This window comes from Chlorocebus sabaeus, chromosome 12 (assembly GCF_047675955.1).
Source record: "Chlorocebus sabaeus isolate Y175 chromosome 12, mChlSab1.0.hap1, whole genome shotgun sequence".
Taxonomy (NCBI): domain Eukaryota; kingdom Metazoa; phylum Chordata; class Mammalia; order Primates; family Cercopithecidae; genus Chlorocebus; species Chlorocebus sabaeus.
In genome coordinates this window covers 66121632-66132369 of record NC_132915.1, presented here as the reverse complement: position 1 = coordinate 66132369, position 10738 = coordinate 66121632, and positions in this window count along the sequence as shown.

Here is a 10738-nt window from a genome sequence, read left to right as displayed (position 1 = left end):
TTTATCTAAAAAAAAAGTAATAATAACAAAATCATAAGACAACAAACCGGGAAAAATACCATATATTTGCAACTCATTTTATAGACAAGGGGTTAATTTCCTTATTGCATAAATAGTTCCTAAGCAAAGATGCCCAGCTTATCTGAATATGCAAAGGATACCAATGGACAGTTTACAGAAAAGGAAATGGCTTTTAAATGTATAGCCGGGCGCGATGGCTCATGCCTGTAATGCCAACACTTTGGGAGGCCGAGGCAGGCAGATCACTTGAGGTCAGGAGTTTGAGACCAGCCTGGCGAACATGGTGAAACTCTGTCTCTACTGAAAATACAAAAATTAGGCGGGTGTGGTGGTACATGCCTGTAATTCCAGCTACTCAGGAGGCTGAGGCAGGAAAATTGTTCGAATCCAGGAGATGGAGGTTGCAGTGAACTGAGATCCCACCACTGCACACTCCAGCCTGGGTGACAGAGCGAGACTCTATCTAAAAAAAAAAAAAAAGGCCGGGCGCGGTGGCTCAAGCCTGTAATCCCAGCACTTTGGGAGGCCGAGACGGGCGGATCACGAGGTCAGGAGATCGAGACCATCCTGGCGAACACGGTGAAACCCCGTCTCTACTAAAAAGACAAAAAACTAGCCGGGGGAGGTGGCGGGCGCCTGTAGTCCCAGCTACTCCGGAGGCTGAGGCAGGAGAATGGCGTGAACCCGGGAGGCGGAGCTTGCAGTGAGCTGAGATCCGGCCACTGCACTCCAGCCCGGGCGACAGAGCGAGACTCCGTCTCAAAAAAAAAAAAAAAAAAAAAAAAAAGATGAAAAGTGCTCAACTTGACTCAAAAAAGAACTGCATATTAAAATTACAGCAAGATACCAATGTAAAAAATAGTACATTGGGGAAACAGGTGCTTTCATACGTTGCTGGTAGGAGTATAAATCAAGCAACTTCAATAAAAAACATTTGGCAGCAGCTATCAAAATTTAGATTGCACATCTTTTTTGACCCAGAAATTTTGCTTTTAGGAATTTACCTTACAGACGTATTCACACATGTGCAAAATGCTGTCTGCCAAAGGCTCTTCATTGTGGCATTGCTGGAATAGTAAAATACGGGAAACAACCTAAAGGTCCATTCATAGGGGACTGTTCATTACAATGCTTCATTCCTGCAGTGAAATATTCTGCATCAATCAAAAGAGTGAGGCAGCCCTGTGCGTACCAGTGTGGAATGATCTCCAAGATGTACTGTCCAGTGAGAAAACACGGTGATGCAAAGTGCATATGTTACCATTTATAGGAGAAAGTATATGCCTATTTTTTTTTTTTTTTTTTTTTTTGAGACAGGATCTCAGTCTATCTAGGCTGGAGTGCAGTGGTGCAAACTTGGCTCACTGCAACCTCCACCTCCTGGGCTCCAGTGATCCTCCCATCTCAGCCTCCTGAGCAGCTGGGACCACAGGCACGCACCACCACACCCAGCTAATTTTTTGTATTTTTCGCACAGACAGGGTTTCACTATGTTGACTGGGCTGGTCTCGAACTCCTGGACTCAAAGCAATCCACTTCCAAAGTTCTGGGATTACAGGCGTGAGCCATGACACCTGATCACCTATTCCTGTGTGTTAAATATCCCTGGAAAGATGTACAAGAAACATCCTTCTTGTTTCTTTGGGAACAGGCCGGGCACAGTGGCTCATGATTTGTAAATTTCAGCACTTTGGGAGGCTGAGGCAGGAGCACTGCTCAAGTCCAGGAGTTTGAGACAAGCCTGGACAACATGGCGAGACCCCGTCTCTAAAAAAAAAAAAAAATTTGTTTTTAATTACCCAGGCGTAGTGGTGCGTACCTGTAGTCCCTGTTACTTGGGAAACTGAAGTAGGAAGATTGCTTGAGCCTGGGAGGCTGGGGCTGCAGTGAACTGTGATCGTGCCACTGCACTCCAGCCTGGGCAACAGAGTGAGACCCTGTCTCTAACAAAAAAAAAAAAAAAAAAAGGAAAAAAGAAAGAAAAAGAAAGAAGAAAGAAGAAACTGAGGACAGTGGCTGTCTCTGGGGAGAAGAACTGGTGAAGGGGGACAGAGTAAGAGACATAATTTTCACCCTTTGGGAGTGAATTTATTGTGCATTTATTATCTATTCTCAAAATAAAGAAAACATTCATTTAAAAATAGCACTTGGCCAGGCACAGTGGCTCATGCCTGTAATCCCAGCACTTTGGGAGGCTGAGGCGGGTGGATCACCTGAGCTTAGGAGTTCGAGACCAGCCTGGCCAACATGGTGAAACCCCATCTGTATTAAAAACACAAAAAAATTAGCCGGGCGTGTGGCAGGTACCTGTAATCCAAACTACTCAGGAGGCTGAGGCAGGAGAATCGCTTGAACCCAGGAGGTGGAAGTTGCAGTGAGCCAAGATCACACTACTTCACTCCAGCCTGGGTGACAGAGCGAGACTCCATCTCAAAAACAACAACAACAACAAACCTCTGTCTCAAAAATAAATAAATGAAATGAAATGAAATAAATAAATAAAAATAGCACTTGGCCAGATGTGGTGACTGATTCCTGTGACCCCAGCACTTTGGGAGGCTAAGGCAGGAGGACTAATTGAGGTCAGGAGTTCAAGACCAGCATGGACAATATAGGGAGGCCCCCCCGCCCCCCATCTCTACAGAAAAATTTAAAAATTGGCTGGTTGTGGTGGCTGAGTCCCAGGAGGCTGAGGCAGGAGGATCACTTCAGCCTAGGAGTTCAAGGTTACAATAAGCTATGATTGCACCACTGCACTCCAGCCTGGGCAACAGAGTGAGACTCTGTCTCAATAATAATAATAATAATGGTCTCCAAAACACTTCCTGCTGTCATTTTGAGTCCTTGCACACTAAATATCAATTCCCCTGCCTTAGCTGTGGCCTTACCCCTTCATTGCTCAGGTGTCTCCCAGGCTGCGCTTCTACACTGATGACTCTGGAGTGAGCAGCTCCAGCCCCCTTCACCAGCCTTAGCGCCATAAGCCGCCTCTCTCCTGCCTCCTCCACCTGAGCATCCCCAGGCATCTGGAACTCAACACCTGCCAACCCAATTCATCCACCTGCTCCCCAGTACCCTACCTGACACCTGTGCCCCTCCCGCATATCCATCAAAGGGACAGCCACCCCAAGCCAATACCTAGAAGTCACCCCTCACTCGTACATTTCACCCCTCCCACTCCCACAGGTGCATGGTGGTTGAGTACTTGGGTCTGGAGCCAGGATGCTGGGTGTGAATCCAAGCTCGGCCTTTTGGTAATAGTGTGACTTAAGCAAACGACTTCATCGCTCTTGCCTTCGGCTTCCTGTTCGTAGACTGGGGAGAGCGACATACGCACCCTACTGATGGTGAAACATGGAAACATTAGTGAGTGACCATGTCCGGTGCTCAGGGCAGTGTCTGGAACTCACTAAGAGCTCCCAAAATGCCAGCTACTTATTATGATGACTGGTTTTACCCAATGAAGCCCAGGTCAGGCCTCCTCTGCTTAGCAGATCTCTCTTCCTGTGCCCTCAGTTGGTTCCATTCCTACCACCCAGTAGCACTTATTGAGCCCCAACTGTGTGCATTGCTTTGGGGGAGGGGACCCACTAACCTTCCGCCTCCCCACCTGGCCCTGGTGGACAGGTTTCTCCCGTGCTCAGTGCCCTTGTTTGTCCTTGTGTGTGGGAGGAGCTGGGCTCAGGATTAACAGAGGACACTCACTGGTTAACAGAGGCCGAAGGGCCTGGCCCAAGGACAGAAAAACACCTCCTTTTGTCAATGTTTGATGTGTTTCAGAAATGTTCCCTAGCCAGGCAGCACAGATAATGGTCTGAGGGTAAGACACTTATTAATGTGTTACTTAAGAGAGGGGGTAGCAGGGTGGAGCTGTGGCCAGGATTCAGGTGGCCCAGGGACTTGCTGTGTGATCTTCAGCGGGTGATGTCGCCTCTCTGTGAATGTCATGCCAGTTGCCCCATCTGGGCCCTCACGGAGCAGAATGGATTCAGATCAAATCAGTGAAGAAGAGGTCACTCTGTTGTCCACTGGGCCTCCCAGGCCTAGGAGCAGGTAACTAAACAGCCCTGGAACAGAAGTGAGGTCAGCGGAGCCAAGGGCAGGCCTGGGCCCCTCTGCTTATCCTAAGCTGGCTTCAGCTTCTGTGTCTCTGACCAACGGCCATCCCAGGGCACCCAGGGTTGGTTTCCTTGAATGGATTCATGTTTGTGAAGTACCCATATATGTGTGTTGTGCTGTTGTAAGCACTATATATAGCACGTCCTCTCCACAAGCCAGGAGGCAGGTACTATTATTATCCCCATGTTACAGGTGAGGAAACTGAGGCACACAGTAGTTTTTAATAACATCTTGTTAGTGGTAGAGTGGAGTTTAAACCCACTGGCTCCAGAGCCTGAGCCCCTCACTTCTCTCCGCCATAGCTTAAGTGCCTGATGAATGTCTAGCAAGGCCCAGAGCCCATGCAAACGCTGCCTTGTTTGACAATCGCAATAACCCTCAAGGGTAAGTGTTATACCCATTGTGTGGCTAAAGAAACTGAAGCTTAGAAAGCTTAGAAAGATGATCTGACCTCACCAAGGTCAAACAGCTTGTAAGCAGGGGAGCCAGGATTCAGACGCAGGTCCCTCTGACTGCAAACCCTGGGGCTGCCGTGGCCTCACGTGGTCCCATGCACTTCCTCCAGCCAGTCAGCAGCTGACCCAGGCCTGGGTGGCTCAAAATATTGGGCATTTCATATAGGAACCACACGAAGTATTGAAGAGGTCATTTCCGGACTGAGACTGCCCCGTCCAGGCTCCTGAGAGTACACACATCAGACCAGGCTCAGAGACCAGTCTGTGTGACCAAAGGCCCCTGCCTGGAACAGCATGGCCAACATGGAACAGACCTAGCATGGGTGGTCAGGACACCCAGGCCCTGGGAATGGGAGCGGTCCCTGACCAGCCTATTCTGACAGCTCGTCCACACGGACACAGACACCTTAACACACTCAAAAAGGACCCTCCTCGGGATGACCTTCAATCCCACCCCCGAACCCTAAGACACACCTGCTAGTCCCCCAGCCTCTGGGGCAGTGGGTGTCATTCTTGGCCCCGTCACCCTCCAAGCAAGTCTCAAGGCTAGATGGCATTATCATCTCTTCTGGTTCCGGGGTTGACTGGGCTCAGCCAGTGGTTCTCGTTCAGGCTCTTTTGTGTGGTTGTAGCTGTAGTCACATAGGAGTTGGCCTGGAGTCATCCGAAGGCTTCCTCACTCATACCTCTGGTCATTGAGCTGGCTGTCAGCTGGGCACCGGGCTGTGCTGTCGGCCTGAACACCTACACGTGACCTCTCTGTGTGTCCTGGACTTCCTCACAGCCTGGAACCTGGGTTTCTACCCTGGGCCAACCCAAGACACAGAAAAAGTAGGGGCTTTCAGTCTCTTAAGGCCTGAGCCTGTGGAAACAGGACACTGAGCATGCACAGAAAGCAGAGCTCCCATGATGCCTTGAACAAGATACTGCCCCTCTCCCCCGGGGCCCTGATTCTTCATTAATAAGTGTGAGGAAGATGTACTAGAGCAGGGACTAGCGGACTTTTTCTTCAAAGGGCCGAGGAGTCAATATTTTAACACTGTGGCCCACACTGTCTTTGTATGGGCCACATACAAAGACATGTATATGTGGTGGCCATACACATGGTGGCCACTCCTTAACGCCACCATTCTGGCACAAGAGCAGCCATAGACAATACATAAACAAAGGGTGCAGCCGGGTTCCAATAAAACTTTGTTTATGGCCATTAAAATTTGAATTCACATATCTTTTATTTATCACAAAATATTCTCTAGATTTTTCTTTCTTTTTTTTTTTTTTCTGAGCAGGACCCATTCTTAGCATGGGATTCATACAAAACTAGGTGGCCAGATTTGGCTTGGGGGTATGATTTGTCCCTAAGCCTCTGGATTTGGGCAGAGCTTCTCACTTTAACTTAAAAAGGAATTACCTGGGGATCTTGTTAAAATGCAGATTCTGATTCAGTGCATTCAGCAGAGGCCAGAGAACCTGCATTTCCTTTGAGTTCCTGGGTGCTGCTACTGCTGCTGGTCCACAGACTGCACTTTGAGAATCATCCAGCTTAGTCGGTCTCTCAGGTTCAAAGTGTGGCTCTGCACTGAAAAAATGCTCAGTCAGAAGGCTGGACGCACTCAGGGGCCCGGATTTTTTTTTTTTTCTCCTTCCTTCCTTCCTTCCTTCCTTCCTTCCTTCCTCCCTTCCTCCCTTCCTCCCTTCCTCCCTTCCTCCCTTCCTCCTTTCCTTTCCTTTCCTTTTTCCTTTCCTTTCCTTTCCTTTCCTTTCCTTCCTTTTTTTCTTTTTTCTTTTTTTTTTGGACAGGGGTCTCACTCTGTCACCCAGGCTGGAGCACTGTGGTGAAATCTCAGCTCACTGCAACCCCTGCCTCCCAGTCTCAAGGGATCCTCCCACCTCAGCCTCCCAAATAGCTGGGACTACCAGTGCACACCATCACGCCTGGCTAATTTTTGTACTTTTTGTAGAGATGGGGTTTCACCATGTTGGCCAGGCTGGTCTTGAACTCCTGGCCTCAAGCAATCCTGGGCCCCAGCATTTTCTGTGTAACCTTCATCTCTGTCCCATGTTTTTCCTGCTTTATTTATTTCCTTGTTTTTGTGTCTCCCGCCAGTGCAGCCTCCCCAGGCTAGAACATAGTTGGGCCTTGCTGCTGGGTTGCCCCACAGTCTGGCACCGTGCAGGTGCTCGGTCAATACTCTTTAAATAAACGAACGAGTGATGCAGGGGTTGCCTTGTTGGCCTCCCTTATCGCCCATCCCCACAGGGACTTCATCATTCTATCACCACCTAGTGGGCACTTTTGTGTACTGCGAGGTGGGGGAGAAAAATGTCCATGTTTGAGTCTGATCCTGGCAGAAGGTGGAGAGATGTGGGCAGAGAGATGCCCCTTCTGATGCCCCTGTATCCGTGTTTTTGTCTGCTGGCACAGAGCTCCTCGGAGAGCCTTCCTGGAGAAGGCAGCATTTGAGCTGAGCAATGAAGAAATATGCTTTGGAATGGTAGGAATTCGAGAGGGAGAAAAGGCATTCCTGGCAGAACAAACGGTGAGCAAAGGCCTAGAGGCTGGAGGGCGTGGGCATCGCCAAAGGGAGGAGAAGTGCCAGCAGCTGAGATGCACAGTGGAAGATGAGGCCAGATCAGGGTGTAAGGAGGTGGAGAGCGGCCCCAAGGGAAGGGAACCTGCGCTGAGTGAGTGATCCATGCCAGGCACTCCACACACAAAAGTTCGTTTAATCCCCACAAAGGCCAGTGAAGTTGATTTTAGGACTACCAATTTACAGATGAAGAAACTGAGGCTCAGAGCAGTGGAGGGACTTGCCCACGGTCACACAGCTGGTAAGGAGCAGAACTGGATTTGAATAGAGATCATCTCCCTACCTCTGGTCTGTGCTTGGTGAGGCGTGGGGCAGGGCACATGCTGGAAGCCCATTATACAGATATGGAAACTGAAGCCCAGACAGGGAGAACATTTCCTGATGATGCACAGCAAGCAAGGCCCAGTGTGGCTTTCACCAGGCCCTGCCTGGGCTTTTGTCTGATGGCTGGAAGCTGATGCTCCCATACAAAGGATATGAGCAGCTGGCCACAGAGGGTAGCAGAGAGCCCAGTTGGGACCCATTGGCCAGCCCAGACCCCTGAGAAATGTGCTCAGACTTTGGCTCCCAGTGAGGTGTGGCCCTGGGGGCAGGGTGAGTGTGCAGAGCTGCAGGCTGGGAGGACCAGGCCTCCCTGAGGAAGGAAGGGAGGCATAGCAGGACCTACCCCCAGGCTGTCCAGAGGCCAGCCTCCCAGGGCAGCGGGGGTGGGAAAGAAGGCCACCCAGTTCTCCCAGCTCATCAGCAGACCTGGGTTGCCCCCAGAGTCAGCCTGCTGCAGCCTTGCATCCCACACAGGAAGCCACCTGCCCCTTTCTCAGCCCCTCAGTCTGCTCTTCTGGGGAGCAGAGGGCCCCAGCCTGGAAGATTCAGAGGGGCAAGGGAATCCCCCCTACTCAGACAGTATCGGGCTTCAAACTATGTGATGTTCACCCTACAACAAGCCTTCAAGTGGGCACTGTTAGGATTCCCACTTTCTTTATTTTTTGAGACGGATCTGTCACCCAGGCTGGAGTGGAGTGGCGCAATCTCGGCTCACTGCAAGCTCCACCTCCCGGGTTCAGGCCATTCTCAGCCTCTTGAGTAGCTGGGACCACAGGCACCCACCACCACGCCCGGATAATTTTTTTGCATTTTTAGTAGAGATGAGGTTTCACCGTGTTAGCCAGGATGGTCTCGATCTCCTGACCTCACGATCTGCCCGTCTTGGCCTCCCAAAGTACTGGGATTACAGGCGTGAGCCACCGTGCCCGTCCAGGATTCCCACTTTCAAGTCAAGACAACTGCAGCTCAGAGAGCCTCAAGTCCTTCCGCCTGAAGGACCTGCCCAAGGTCACCACGTTTGAGCTGGACTCAAATCCAGGTGAAGGTAACTGCTGCGGTTTGAATGTCCTCTCCAAAACTCATGTTGAAATGTCCTCTCCAAAACTCATGCAGCTGGGCATGGTGGCTCACACCTGTAATCCCAGCTACTCAGGAGGCTGAGGCAGGAGAATCGCTTGAACCTGGGAGGCGGAGGTTGCGGTGAGCCAAGATGGCACCACTGCACTCCAGGCTGGGCAACAAGAATGAAACTCCATCTCAAGAAAGGAAAGAAGGAAAGGAAAGGAAAGGAGAAAGGAGAAAGGGGAAAGGGGAAAGGGGAAAGGGGAAAGGGGAAAGGGGAAAGGGGAAAGGGGAAAGGGGAAAGGGGAAAGGGAAGGGGAAGGAAAGGAAAGGAAAGGAAAGGAAAGGAAGAAAGAAATGTGACTGCTATTGTGATGACAGTGTTGAGAAATGGGTCCTTTAGGGTGATTGGGTCATGAGGGGCTCGGCCCTCACAAAGAGATTCATGCAGCTATTGTAGGAGTGGGTCACTTACAGCAAGAGTGAGCTCCTGATGAAAGGATACGTTTGGCCCCATTTCTCTCTCTGTCTTGTGTGCATGCTGGCCGTGTGATGCCTTCTGCCACGGGGGGACTGTCTGCAGTTGCTGGCACTATTTTTCTGGACTTCCCATCCTCCAGAACCATGTGCCAAATACAGTTCTTTTCTGCACAGGTTACCCAGTCTGCGGTATTCTGTGATAACAGCAGAAAATAGATGAAGACAGTAACACTGAAGCATGTGACCACAACCCTGATGGCTGCCCTGTCCTGACCTGCCAGCCAACCCCAGTGGCTCCTTAGGCTACATCTGCTTATTCACCCATAGCCTCAAGGCATCACAGCGGCAGGCCTCTGGCTTTGTACTAATGTGACCCCACATACATACCCCACTTCTCCCTCTGACCCTCTCCTTTTACCTTCTCAGCTTCAAGCCTGGGAGTGACACAGGGCAAGGACAGGGTAGGGTTCAAGCCTTTTCATGGTTCCAGTGCCCAGCTTGGGTCCCCACACGGCGAACACTCCATAGACATATTCTGTGTGAGTAAATCCCTGTAAATGGGGATACCATTCCCAGCTTTTAAGTGGGAAAGCTGAGGGTTAACAGGGGACAGTGTCCTGCCTGGGTCGCCAGCAGGTTCAAGGCAGAGCAGCACCCTGTCCAGGCTTCTTGCCATCCAGCCTCAGGTTTCCTCCGTGGGGCGATGCAGCCTAACAAAGCTCCCTCAGCAGCCGGCACTACCTGAAGTCCTGCCGGTGAATCCGAAAGCTAGCACCTCGGGCCGCTTTTCTGCCAGGCATGGGACGATTGCGCAGATGCCCAGCTGGCCCTCTGGCATGCAAATACCCGGAATGTGCATTGGTTGGAGATTGCCAGGAGAAGATTCCCGTGGCCAGGTTTCTAGGGCTCCCTGGGAGGGAGTGCATTCTTTCTGCTGGGGATTTTTTACCGGAGCAGTTTCCTTAATCCTTCTCAGGGCATAGCTGGGACTTAGTAATGAGTTGTAATAGCCAGAATGGTTGATTCTCTGAGCCGGGACCCAACTGTTCATTCTTGAACAAGCTGGGCTCCTCTTTTCCAGATGTCCTGGCTCAGCTACCACAGGGTGAGGTTGAGAGCAGGAATCTAGAACCAGAGTCACACCACCGCTCACAGGGGCAGAGCCTGTGCCCCCATTGTACAGATAGAGCCACGGAGGCCCAGAGAGGCTGTGAGGTGGGGGTGGAGTCAAGAGCCAAGGTGGGCAGAACAACTTTATGTGCAAAGACTCAATTGTGGGTGGAGCCAAGGGGAGGGCCACCTCCCAGGACTGAGGCACCAGGAACAGGGCCTGCCGAGGCGTCATGGGACCTCAGGAAGCTTCCCCCCAGGAGACGAGCTCTGCGTTGCATTCTGTTTTACAGGGGTGCAGTCAGGGAGGATCTGTCCAAGATGGGAAACAGCAGGAGTGACCCCTGGAAGCTGTGTCTTTGGTCAGGTCCCCAGAAGCAGGCTCTCTGCTGAGGATTTGTGAGCGAGTGATTTATTAAGGAAGTGCCCCCAGAATAAACCAGGAAAGGAGTGGGAAGCAGGAGAGGGGAGGGAAGGAAGACTAACAACACCAAGTCTGGCCAAGTCCAGCAGGGAGTTGCTTCATTGCTCTCCCAAGGGCCGCTCTGGAATGCAAGTTATATCTCAGGGTAATCG